Below are 14,223 nucleotides of genomic sequence, written 5' to 3' on the forward strand. Positions count from 1 at the left end.
CAGCTTAAACCTGTGTCCTCTTGTGGCAACCATTTCAGCCCTGGGAAAAAGCCTCTGACTATCCACACGATCAATGTCTCTCATCATCTTATACACCTCTCATCCTCCGTTGCTCCAAGGAGAAAAGGCCGAATTCACTCAACCTATTCTCATAAGACATGCTCCCCAATCCAGGCAACGTCCTTGTAAATCTCCTCTGCACCCTTTCTATAGTTTCCACATCCTTCCTGTAGTGAGGTGACCAGAACTGAGCACAGTACTCCAAGTGGGGTCTGACCAGGGTCCTATATAGCTGCAACATTACCTCTTGGCTCCTAAATTCAATTCCACGATTGATGAAGGCCAATACACTGTATGCCTTCTTAACCACAGAGTCAACCTGCGCAGCTGCTTTGAGCATCCTATGGACTTGGACCCCAAGATCCCTCTGATCCTCCACACTGCCAAGAGTCTTACCAGTAATACTATATTCTGCCATCATATTTGACCTACCAAAATGAACCACTTTACACTTATCTGGGATGAACTCCATCTGTCACTTCTCAGCCCAGTTTTGCATCCTATCAATGTCCCTCTGTAACCTCTGACAGCCCTCCACACTATCCAAAACACCTCCAACCTTTGTGTCATCAGCAAACTTACTAACCCATCCCTCCACTTCTTCATCCAGGTCATTTATAAAAATCACGAAGAGTAAGGGTCCCAGAACAGATCCCTGAGGCACACCACCAGTCACCGACCTCCATGCGGAATATGACCCGTCTACAACCACTCTTTGCCTTCTGTGGGCAAGCCAGTTCTGGATCCACAAAGCAATGTCCCCTTGGATCCTATGCCTCCTTACTTTCTCAATAAGCCTTGCATGGGGTACCTTATCAAATGCCTTGCTGAAATCCATATACATTACATCTACTGCTCTACCTTAATCAATGTGTTTAGTCACATCCTCAAAAAATTCAATCAGGCTCGTAAGGCACGACCTGCCCTTGACAAAGCCATGCTGACTATTTCTAATCATATTATACCTCTCCAAATGTTCATAAATCCTGCCTCTCAGGATCTTCTCCATCAACTTACCAACCACTGAAGTAAGACTCACTGGTCTATAATTTCCTGGGCTATCTCTACTCCCTTTCTTGAATAAGGGAACAACATCTGCAACCTTCCAATCCTCCGGAAATTCACCTGTCCCCATTGATGATGCAAAGATCATCGCCAGAGGCTCAGCAATCTCCTCCCTCGCCTCCCACAGAAGCCTGGGGTACAGCTCATCCGGTCCCGGCGACTTATCCAACTCGATGCTTTCCAAAAGCTCCAGCACATCCTCTTTCTTAATATCTACATGCTCAAGCGTTTCAGTTTGCTGCAAGTCATCACTACAATCACTATGTTGACTGGATTAGCGGGCATAAGCTATAAGGAGAGGCTGGACAAAGTTGGGTTGTTTCCTCTGGAGTGGTGGAGGCTGAGGGGAGATCTGATAGAAGTTTTTAAGATTATGAGAAGCATAGATAGTGTAGGCAGCCAGTATCTTTCTCCACAAGGTTCGGATGTTTAATACTAGAGGGTATGCACTTAAGGTGAGAGGAACAAAGTTTAAAGGAGATGTGTGGTGCAATTTTTTTTTACACAGAGAATGATGGGAGCCTGAAACACACTACTAGGGGTAAATGCGATTGTGGAGGGATATGGATGTTGTAGACGGAAGGGATTGGTTTAGTTAGACATTTAATTGGTTTGGAACAACATTATGAGCCGAAGGGCCTGATGACATGTTGTATGTTCCATGTTCTGCTTCTTGGAATTTGCCCCTCACTGTTTCAGTAGAAAAGACTGGCTAGGTTTAACTGATAATCAAAGAAGTTCAGGTGCTGGAATCTAAACTAAAAACTGAAAATATTAGAATTACTCAACAGGTCAGAGACTTCCTGTGCACATGAAATGGTTAGCATACCAGGCCAAAAATCTTTTGTCGGTTCAATGTTTCCAGCAGTTACTGTGTTGATAACTGATCATTGGGTTGTCAATATTTAGCACTGGGGCATCAGTAAGGTGTCTCTGGTGTTAGGTGTTCCTGTCCAAAATTTATTTCTCCAGTGGATGCTTTATTTGGTGACTGTTGCATTGTTGTCTGAGGGAGCATGCCCTATGAAAATTGGTTGTAGAGCACCTTGGGATATTCTGCGAAAGTTATGATTGGTGCTGTATGAATGCAGATCTTTATGTTTCTTTTTTGCCTGGTTGTAGCGGAATGATTATGCATAAAAATACAAAGTTGGATGTCACAAATTCAGATAATATCCCACAAAGCTATTGGCGTGGGATGAGTACACAGTTTAAGAGCACTGCATCGTCAGAGATGTTAAACCGATGTGCATTCTGACCTCTGCTGTGGTTACAAACAGACACTTTATTTAAAGAGAGAGGAGGTCTTCCCACTGCCCTGATCAATGTTGTTGTTCAAATAATATTATCTGCCCATTTCTCTCATTTATGTGCACAAATTAGCTGCCTTGTTTTACAGCTGGACAGTACCATTGATTATTGGATAAACCAGGAGTCATCTGATGTGTCTTACAAATGCAAATTTGTTCCTTTGCTCCTTTTTATTAAAATAGAAATCCCATCTTGTGGCAATATTTCTATTAAACTCCTCCCCTCTCCCTGGCACACAGCAATGTTCCCATGTTATAAATCACAACAAGAGATCCTGCGTGCTTTCATTGCGTTCCTCACAACCTGCTCAGGAGCGATCATTACCACGAGTTCCAAAAGAGTTTCGGCCTGGTTGTGAATCTGCTGACTGAGGCAGTGCTGGACACGAGCAGTAAATTCCTACTGGATCAATCCCTTCCATCAAATGCTTCTAAGCTCTGCAAACATCTCAGTCTCAGAAAGCAGCCAAACTTCTTCAGGGCTTCTCAGTGTTCCTGACATTTCTAAACTATTAGCAATGAAATAAACATAATCATGCTGGAATAATTTTTGGAAGAAAAAGAAATCACCAAACAACTCTTTAAATAATTAGAAAAATACTGGGCACATAACTTTAAAAAATTAACTTATTTAACCTTCCTTGAAGCTGTAGAATCCCCACTCAGATGAATCAGCATGCTGATTCTGGCACAAGATCTGAGGACAGATTTCTTAGTTCAAATACAGAGTTATTCCAGCATGCTGGAACACAGCCAAGTAATCACCTGCAGTGCTCGACCATAGGGTTGGAACATTGACGATCGTGTTGGAATTCCAATCACTCTGGCAGTTAGAAGCATAAGTGTACTGAGAAATTGCTAACGAACCCAGCAGCATCTGGGCTGTTGTTTCAGGGAGGAATGAAATGGATGCCTTCTTTGAAGAAAGGAACAAGTTGTATTCATCAAGTGCCTTATCTTGCCTTTCAAGTTCTCAAAACAATCCATGTACATTAATCACCTTGATCTGCAGTTGCTCTTATATAGGCAAGTTGCATGGAATATTATACATCAAAGACTTTATGCTGTAACTGAAATGGGAGGAAGTCAGTATAATATTTCTTATTGGTTGAGTTGTTGCTTCATGGATTTCAGGACTTCATTAACAAACAATAAGCTGTGACATATTAGATTTTGAAAGTCATTATTGGTACTTGCTGGTGGTTTCACAATTGATTCCTTGAGTGGATCTGGTGCCATGTAATCTTCAGTAGGTAATTAAGTAACCTGGTATAAAAAGCCCGCAGAATGACTAATGACTATGGCAGTACCAGATGGTCCATTTAGTTCACTAATACTCAGACAGCCTGACTCTTAATTCTTCGGCAAGGGAGACGATTGCTGAGGCTTTAACAGAGATCGATAGCCACAGATAGAAGTCCTAAAAGACTGGAGATAGCTAATGCTGTTCCTTTGTTGAAGGCAGCAGGGATAATCCAGGAAATTATAGCCCAGTGAGCCTTACATCAATGATAGGGACATTATAGCTGAAGCTTCTTAGGGCAGGACCCACTTGCATTTGGAAAAGCAAGGCTTTGTGCTCGGGAGGTCGTGTCTCACAAATCTGAGGAGGTGACAAAAGTTATTGCTGAGGGTAGAGCAGCGGTTGTTGTGTCCACGGGCTCTTCTAAAGCATTTGACAAGACCCCTCATGGGATCTTAGTTCAGAAGTTTGAACCAGAATCCATGGTGAATTGAATATAAAATTGGCTTGGTCATTGAAAGCAAAGGGTAATAGTAGAGGAGTGTTTCACCAACTGGGGTCTGGTGTCTGTGAACAGTGGTGTTCCATAAGGATTTGTGCTGGGGTCTCTGTTTTTAATACAGGACAATGATTTGGATGAAAATGTAGGCAGTTCTGCTCAGTATGTATGCAGACAACATGAAAATTGATGGAGTTGTGAAAAGTGAGGAAAGCTGTCAAAGGATACAGCAGGATATAAACCAGTTGGCAATCTGAGCAGAGTAGTGGCAGATTGAGTTTAATTTGGACAAATGTAAGGTGTTGCACTTTTGGAGGTCAAATGCAAGAGGAAGGTATACAATAAATTGCAGGGCCCTTAAGAGAACTGATGTACAGAGAGATCTGGAAGTGGGTAGTGTGGTAAAGATGACCTTCATGGTCAGGGCATTGAGCATAAAAGCTGGGAGGTCAGAATGTTGTATAAATCATTGTTTGGGCCATATTTGGAGCATTGTGTGCAGTTCTGGTTACCATACTAGAGAAATGATGTGGAGGCTTTTGAGATGGTGGAGAAAAGGTTTACTAGAATGTTGCCTGGATTGGAGAGAGTTAGCTATAAGGAGAAGTTGAACAAACTTGGATTTTTTTTCTCTGAAGAGTCAAATACTGAGGGGTGACCAGATAGAAATACATAAAATGATGAGAACCATAGATAGCCAGAGTCTTTTTTCTCAGTCTGGAAAAGTCAAATACGAGAGGTTATCGTTCTAAGATGAGAGGGAAAAAGTTTATATGAGATGGGTGAGGAAAGTGTTTTTATTGCACAGAAAACTGTACTGCCAGGAGAGGTGGTGGACACAGATACACTATGAGGGCATTGTTTAAGAGCTATTGTGAAGAGCTTGTGAGCAAAGTATGGAGTCATACAGACCATGTGAAGGCAGACGAAATTAGAGAGGCATCATGGTTGGCACATACATCATTTGTCGAAGGGCCTGTTCTTGTGCTGTACTATTCTACTGGACTAAATAGACTATGAAGCTAGTGAGTTTTGTCAGAGCTATACAAGAAGATGATTAGAATAATTAAAACAATTGGAATAAAACAAGATGGACTTTGTGGCACTGACCTCAAACACCACAAAAGCCAGCATAGCTGTGAAGAAACAACTTCTTATGTAGCCATACTCACCAAATCGTACATTCCAGTCAGTGCATCAAACCAATCAATACAATCTTTGCATAAGTCCTTTCCAATCAATAGATCGGTGTTGACAGATCAGTGGGGGCAGGTAGAGGCAGTAAATCTGGAAGTCTGCAGCATTGATTCTGGACCCCATGAAGTCTCATGACATTAATTCAACTACAGACAAAGAATTAATCATGCAGATTACCACCTGCCTTCCCCTCTCAGTTGATACTTATTAAGATTGGTAGAAGGATTAGAGAAAAAAAATGAGGATTACCTTGGCCTAGAGGGTATTAGGGGCCTAAAATTCTTGGAATGATAAAGGCAGAAATACTCAAACATATTCAAACAGAACTTGAAACGTGCACTTGGAGAACTGTAGCCTACAGGGCCATCAACTGAATACTGGCATGTGGGTTTAGGGTGGGCCGCCTTTTTTTCAATGAACACAGGTATAATGGCCTCTGATGTCATAATTTTTTCTCTGGGATGAGAAAGTATTCATCTATTTGAATACCTCAAAACAGAAGCGCTGGATATGGTAATGGGATGGAATGTATTCTGCGTGGGAGACTTCAAAGCCTATTGCTCTGTGCTCCGGGCAGATACACAGAGTTCCCTGCTTTTGTGCTGAAGCCTGTGTTCCAGAACTATCTGCACATTTAGCTAAGATTCTGTAGTATTTTGTAGTGTAGCTTTTGTATTATCAAAAACCTGGTGTCTATCCAACATAGTGGAAGACTGCACTCAAGCATCTTGTGGACAAAAAGCAAGGTGAACCTGTCTGTTACCTAAAGTTATGGGAGGTGCTGTTGACTGCACCAGAAAGGGGTCCCCATCATTAGCTTGGTTACTGAATCTCACTTTAAAGTCTATTAACACTCAGACTTCATTGCAGCCTCTGTGCAATAAAGGACAAAGGAGCTAGATTTCAGAGATGAGGATGGTGATCCTTGACATTAGCATTTGGCCAAGCACACAGTAAAGGAGCTCCAGTAAAACTGAAGTCACAATGCATAAAGGGGAAAGCTCTCCACTGATAGAACCAAGCTGTTTATGTGTTTCGGAGGACTATAGTCCCACCCCAATTGTTCTTCAGAGCAGTTAAATTCTAGCCTGATTTCTGGGCCATTCAGGTTGTTGCTGGATGTGAGTTGTATGATTGGAAATATAAGGAGCTCCCTTGGATGTAATTGTTGAAAAACATATTTGAAAATAATTGCACAAGGTACCTTGAATCTTAGGTGCAATGACTGCCTAATTTGACAATTTTAATTTGCATCATTTTGTTGCATTCAAATGTTGTTGCTTCGCTGTACGTCAATATAAGGTTTACTGAAGTATTTCATTCAAACTAATTTTAGTCATCTTTTGTGCAAAGGAAAATACTAAAATCATTGAGATGCAATATAGATGCTTTAATTTTCTGTGTAATCAAAGCAGGACTCTTCAGTCCAGTGTTTTAGCCGATATATTCTCTTAATATCAATGCTATTTTCTGCCAACACACGCGAAATGCTGGAGGAACTCAGCAGGCCAGGCGGCATCTATGGGAAAGAGTACAGTTGACATTTCGGGCTGAGACCTTTCAGCAGGACTTACGACATTGCTTCTGTAATCTCTCTTATGTTGACTGCTGGAAAACTAAAAATGAGAAATTAGCCTTTTACATCAAGTAATTTCACTCTAGACTTTACTTGCCCGAAATTACAGATGGTTGCTAATAGGAAATGGTGGGTAACATCATAAGACAAGGAATGAATTCCTTATAAAGTATATCATTACATTGTAAGGCAGGGAGTGAATTATGCTATTATGGGAGTACTTATGCCAAGGAGAGATTGGATTGAAGAAGATGGACCACTGTCATCTGTTAGAGGGTGTTTAGGGATGGACAATAAACACTAGTTCTGTCAGTGATGCCAAAAATGGGTTTATAATGAATGTAAATTGGAGTACTGATGGGTGAGAGAACTACACTGAGTGTTTCCAATCAGGACTTGGTGACCAGCAGAGGGTTAGTAAAATCAGCCGTGATGGAATGGTGGAGCAAACTTGATGGGCTGAATGACCAAATTTCTGCTTCAATTTCTGATGGAAATTAAGCTGTTTCGAAGTCTGCATCCACTGAAACACATTCACTTTTATAATTATGGAAACAATTTCTCAAGTGGACATCATCCAGGTTTACTTCACCTTTCTTGCTTGATTTCCAAGTGGTATAATTTCTGTGAACCCTGCTCCTTTCCCCATCTTACAGTTCTAGTGAACAACAAAACTACTATGAACAATTATCAAAATCTGACACATGCAGAACAATCCATATGGGTGCTGGGAGCATTGGAAGTACCTCTAGGATTGCTCCTTCCTCAATTATGAATTAATATTAAGAATTCGATGGGATAGCTATCAAATTTTTCTAACAATATGATGTTGCAACATTGGTTTGCATTTCTAATTTTAGGAACAAAAACCATTAAGTATGGTCCCTCTGAAATAATAGTATGCCATGCTTGTGAAGTAGTATGTTAAAGGGCAAGGAAATGGAGAATTCCGAATGGGTAATTTAGTCAGAATTGGGTTTTTATTTTGAAACAACATTCTGCTGGAGGAACTCAGCTGTTTGAACAGCATCTGTCCGGGGGAAAGAATTCCCATTTTATTTTGAATGCTGTTCTGAATGATGAGAAGTAGCAAATAAAAGTGGCTTTGAGAGGAACGTCAAGGAGTAAAGTCAAACTTGTGAAATAGGATTAAGCATCGCTGCAGAGTTGGGGAAAACACTGGAAGGGAAATGGTGAGGGAACGACTGTTCAAGTTAACCAAAGCAGGCAAAGCTGCACGTTTCATTTTCACTGATCCGCAAATTAAAATTAACTAGCAATTTACTGTTCCATTTACAAATTTTGGTTCTATGATAATATACAGCACAGTCATTAGAAGTTCAGTGTACTCATATTGCAATTTTGCTTCTACCATTATTTCACCGTTTCTCTCCTGTCATCTAAATTATTAATTGAACACTGCAATGATTTTTTGAAGTATTTATATAAAATGTAATTGAATTTTGAGATAACATAGTCATAAAGATACCACAGAGAAAGATTAAAACTTATAAAATCTTCATGATTTTATTGAATGGGTTGTCATAACAATAGTCTACTAAAATGTTCTGAAGTTGCGGTCAACTGTTTCCTGTACTTTTCCCAAACAAACTCTGAGATTGGATTCCACACGGAGATCAATGGTGGGGCACAATTATGTCGCAGTTCTTGAACACCGAAGACACAAGTTGATGTTAGTTCCCTCACACTGTTTCTCGAAATAATAAAAATTAAAAAAAACGCTGGAGAAATTCAGCGGACCAGACAGTGACTGTGGAAAGAGAGACAGTTAATGCTTCAGGTCAGAACTGAGAAAGGGTGAAAACAAATTAACGGAGAAAGTGGGGGAGGTGACTGGTGGAACAAATGGAATGTCTGTAGTATTGGTGAAATGACGCCAAGTAATTGAATGGACAGTTGAGCTTCTTTGGCTGTGTAATGCTGCCGATATTGTGAAGTCTGTTTAATGTTGTATAGTGTGATCAACTGGGATGTATTGAGCAGACCAGCATATGCAAAGAGAGATAAAAAAGGGGCCCGGGAGGCTGGGGAGAGATGGCAAGCACAAGCAGCCTGTCCTGATACAAACAGAAAGGAAGAGCAAGTTATCTGAAGTTAGAGAATTCCATACTGGTCTTGCCCAATAGCCCCAGATGAAAAATGAGGTGTTAATCCTTGAGTTTACACTGGATCTCGTAGCTGTGATAGGGTCCACAGACAGGCGTCTTAGTGAGTGGTGAATAAAATGGCAGGCAACTGCAAGCTCAGGGGTCAGCCCCACAGACTAAGTGCAGGTGCTTCTCAAAGTGAGTATTTTGTATCTTGACTCCGGTTGCCTGTCTTGGGGTTGGAGGGCTGTGTGTGTGGTTGGGTGGGAGTGAGGAAAGGGGCTTGTTTTGCTGTTGTTCTTTTGTTGCCTGTTGCTTTATCATTGTTGCTGCTTGTGTTGTTCTGCTGAGCATTGTGGGCACTGGAATACGTGGTGACACTGCAGTCTGCCCCCAACACATCCTTGGGTTGTGTTGGTTGTTAACGCAAACGATGCATTTCGCTGTATGTTTCAATGTTCTTGTGTCAAATAAAGCTAATCTTTCTCTTTACCTGGAAAGTCGAAGTGGGAAGGGAAGGGATGAAAGGATAGGGTGGTGCACTTCCTGTGGTTGCATGGGAAAGTATCCTACAATGGGGAGAGACGGGTGGGGATGTAAGAGCGATCTAGGGAGTCATGAAGGTAGGGATTCCTTTGAAACACTGCAATGTTGGTGAATTTGCCTGATTTATCCAGTGGAGGAATATTGTCTTTGTTCATTGAAATGGAGTTGAAAAACTCCAAGAGAAAAAGGTAGATTTACTTTAGTTTATTGGAATTAGTTTCTTTGTTTGTTCTTACACTTCAGTGCACATTGAAATATTTTGTTATTTTTAATTTTATTGTTTGCTTCAATAGTACGGCAGAGATGTCTTCACTTATTCTTGATCCCAAAGCTGAAAGTATACTGCCTAGCCCTCCCAAAGATGGACATAGCATTTGCTAGTGGGGCGGGTGGATTGGGTGGGGAGGGCTTAAAGCAGGATTGGGGAAGGACTTGCATTGCACTTAGATGTTGGGTAAAGGGCAGTAGCCTTGATGTTAGGGAAGTGAGATATTAGAAGTTTGTGAAGGGGTTTTGGGTGGCGAATCCACCAGTTTGTCTTGGGAAATCAGAAGTGGATAGTGGAGAGATCCGAACCGAAATGAGTGTCCACTGGAGAGGTGAGGAGAGATGGTCGTGGTTAGGCTAGAGATTGTGGAAGGGATTTCAACCTTCTCAGCAAGCAAGCAATTTAATTTGTGGGCCTTCCAATTTGGCATTGTGCAAGTTAAGATCATACTGTCTCAGAAATGGGCAATGGTGGACATCTTCAGGGCTCATGTTTCCCCACAATGTTCCAGTATGAACATTGCACAATGCATCACATTCTCTCTCTTATGTTCTAGTCCTCTCAAAATGAATGTTAACGTTGCATTTATCTTTCTTATCACTGACTCAACCTGCAAGTTAACCCTTTTGGAATCCTGCACAATAACTCCCAAATCTCTTTGCACTTCCGATTTTTAAAATTTTTCTCCCTGTTTAGAAAATAGTCTGTGCCTTTATTACTTCGACCGAAGTGCATGACCATACACTTTCCTACACTATATTCCATCTGCCATTTCTTTATCCATTCTCCCAATCTGTCCAGGTCCTTTTGCAGACTCTCTGCCTCCTTAACACTACCTGCCGCTCCATCTATCTTTGTATCATCCACAAACTTGGCAACAAAGCCATCAATTCTTTCATAAATTATTGATATAATGTGAAAAGAAGTGGTTCCAATAGCAACCCCTGCAGAGCACCACTTGTCACCAGCAGCCAACCAGAAAAGGATCCCTTTATTCTGACACTTTGCCTCCTGCCAATCAGCCTGTGTTCTATCCATGCTAGTATTTTTCCTGTAATGCCACGGGCTCTTAACTTGTTAAGCAGCTTCATGTGTGGCACCTTGTCAGAGGCCTTCTGAACATCCAAGTAAACAATATCCACTGACTCTCCTTTGTCTATCCTGCCTGTTATTTCCTCAAAGAATTCCAACAAATTTGTCAGACAAAATTTCCCCTTCAGGAAACCATGCTGACTTTGGCATATTTTATCATGTGCCTCCTAGCACCCCATCCTTAATAACGGACTCCAGCATCTTCCCAACCACTGAAGTCAGGCTAACTGGCTTATAATTTTTTGTTTCTTCTGCCTCTCTCCCTTCTTAAAGAGTGAAGTGACATTTGCAATTTTCCAGTCGTCCGGAACCATTCCAGAGTATAGTGATTCGTGAAAGATTATTACTCATGCCTCCATAATCTCTTCAGCTACTTCTTTCGGAACCCTGGGGTGTAGTCCATCTGGTCCAAGTGATTTATCTACCTTTAGACCTTTCAGCTTCCCAAGCACCTTCTCCTGAGTAATAGCAACTACACTCACTTCTGCCCCCTAACAGTTTTCAACTTTTGGCATACTGTTAGTGTCTTCCACAATGAAGACTGACACAAAATACTCACTAAATTTGTCAGACATTTCTTTGTCCCCCATTACTACTACTCCAGTGCCATTTTTCAGTGGTTCAGTATCTACTCTCGACTCTCTTTTATTCTTTATATATCTGAAAAATGTTTTGGTATCCTCTTTTATATTATTGGCGAGCTTACCCTCATATTTTAAGGTAAGCTGGCCAAAACTTGAAGTTGAAGTGTTTGGGTGTTCAGAGAACCTTGTATACAAACCACTAAAAGTTAAAACATGAGTAGATCAAGTAACTAAAGTGACAAGCAGCATGTCAATGCAATTCAGTACGAGAGTAAAGATGTCTTGCTGGAAATATTATACGGCCCTGGTGAGGGAGTGCCTGGAATTTATGTACAGGCATAGGGAGAGGGTATAGAAGGATTCATCAGGTGTATTTGTTTATTTGGAGATACAGTGCAAAATAGGCCTATCCTGCCCTTTGAGCTGTGCCATCCCAGCATCCCCTGACAAGCCCAACGTAATGTTAACCTCATCACAGGACACTTTGATTCCTGGGATTAGGCATTTGCACAATGCAGATAGATGAATTTAATAAGGCCTTCGCTTTCAAGGGTTCAGAGGAATGTGCGCTAGTTTTATAAGAACAAGAAATAGTTCTTCTGATGTTTTGACAGGGTAGATGCAGGGGTGAAGTTTCCAGTTGTGTCTCAGCCATTGTCAAGGTGAAGGACTGGCTAGTCAGGAGAGAAATAATAAGAAAATGTCTTCATCTAGGGAAGCAGTGAATCTTGGAATCTCCTACCTAAGACAGGGGTCCCAACCTTTTTTATGCCATGGACCAATACCACAAAGCAAGGGGTCTATGAACCCCAGGCTGAGAACCCCTAACCTAAGAGGAAAGCAGAGCTGAGTAGCTCTTTGGTTATTTTTGCGATCGAGGGATACAGAGCTGGTACAGGAAAGCAGCACTGAGGCAAAAGCTCAACTGTTCTATTGAATGTGTGGATGGAATGAGGGACTACCTCTGTTATTTCTTATACTCTCAGTTAGTGGAGTCACTCAAACACACCCAAACCTCCCACAAGGATGTCGACTTTCATCAGCTAAATCCATGTTTACAATATCTCAAAATAACTTGAAACAAAAAGGCTTTGGCAAACGTATTCAGATTTGCATTCATGTGTGCACAAATTGCTTATTCTACATCTGGTTCACTTTGGGCAGGCTCCAATTATTATACTCATGTCTAATTCTTAACATTTGCTTTGAATCATTGACATTTCCCGCTCATTTCCCAGCTGCAGCAGGTGGCTGCTCCAGATGTAATTTGAAATATACTTAATTATACCTGACCATAAGGATATAAGAATGTAAGAAACAGAAGTATGGTTAAACCATTTATTCCCTTCGTTCCTGCTTCATCATTCGCTAGGTTTTTTGGTGAACTTCTACCTTCGTTGCACTGTCCTACACTAACCAAATCCCCTGATCCAAAAATGTTTTGGTCTGTGTCAGTGACTGAATCTCTCCAACCTTCGTGGTTGGAGAATTCAAAGATTGACTAGCCTTCTGAGTGAAGATTCGTATTATTTTGAGATTTTAAACTTGGTTCTGGCCGAGGCAGTGAGGGGAATCATCCCAGTATCTACCCTTGGAAGTCCCATATGAATATCGTGCACTTTGGTGAGACAATCTACCAATCCAGTAATCAATGACATGTGTACTCTTGCATTTAACTACCTTCCTAATTGCTTTATCTGCGTCTTTGAGATTCTTGTCCAAAGACTCCCTATAAAGCCAACATGAAGGCAGAGTGCTTTGCATAGACTTCATTAAGGCTTTTAACCAAGTCCCGCATGGCAGGCTGGTCCAGACAGTCACAGCCCAAGGCATTCAATGCACAATGGCAAACTGGTTCTAAGACTTGCTTGGTGATAGGAGGCAGAGGATAGTGCTGGATATATGTTTACTGGTTGGAACCTGTATCAAGTGGTGTACTGCAGAGATCAATGTTGGGACTTTTGTTAGGTGTAATATGTATAGACGTGGATGAAAATATAGGTGGCCTCATTAGTAAATTTGCAGACAATATGAAATTCGTGAGTCGTAGATAGTGAAGAAAGTTGTGTAAGGATATAGAGGGACATAGATCAGTTATAAAATTAGGCCGAATAGTGCAGATGAAATTTAATCCATTCAAGTATGAAGAAATGCACTTTAGGTAGTCAAATTCTGGTATGGCATGGAGAGTAAGTGGCAGGGACTTTAGGAGTGTTGACGTACAGGGGGTCATAAAGGTGCAAGCCCATAGCTTGCTGGAAGTAGCAACACAGGTGGGTAGGGTAGTGAAAAGGACTATGCTTGACTATGCTTGACTTCCTAGGTCGAGGCATTGAGACTAAGAGTTAGGACGTCGTTTTGGAGCTGTACAAAAGGCACAGGTAGAATTGATGGTTCGAGTCTTTTTCCCAGGGCAGTGGAGTCTAGAACTAGAGTATAGAAATAGGCTGAGAGAGGAGAGTCTGCGGGGTAAGTTTTTCCACACAGAGCTTCCAGGGGAAGTGTTAGAGGCAGATAAAGGTACAATGTTTAAAGGGAATTTGAACAGGTACATGAGTAGGAAAGGTGTAGAGGGATATGGGCCCCATGCAGGCAAATCTGATTAGCACAGATAGATTGTGTTCAGCATGCATGAGGTGGGCTGAAAGGGCCTATTTTTGTGCTGTATGATCCTA

At 41.4% G+C, this 14,223-nt stretch overlaps 1 protein-coding gene across 9 annotated transcripts in view; it reads left to right on the plus strand.

Moving 5' to 3' along the window:
* The window catches only part of pknox2 (pbx/knotted 1 homeobox 2), a 533,394-nt gene that overhangs the window by 265,983 nt on the left and 253,188 nt on the right, over nucleotides 1-14,223 (plus strand). The gene's annotated exons all lie outside the window — the stretch shown is intronic.

The sequence above is a fragment of the Mobula hypostoma genome, chromosome X2 (genome assembly GCF_963921235.1).
Source record: "Mobula hypostoma chromosome X2, sMobHyp1.1, whole genome shotgun sequence".
NCBI classification, from domain to species: domain Eukaryota; kingdom Metazoa; phylum Chordata; class Chondrichthyes; order Myliobatiformes; family Myliobatidae; genus Mobula; species Mobula hypostoma.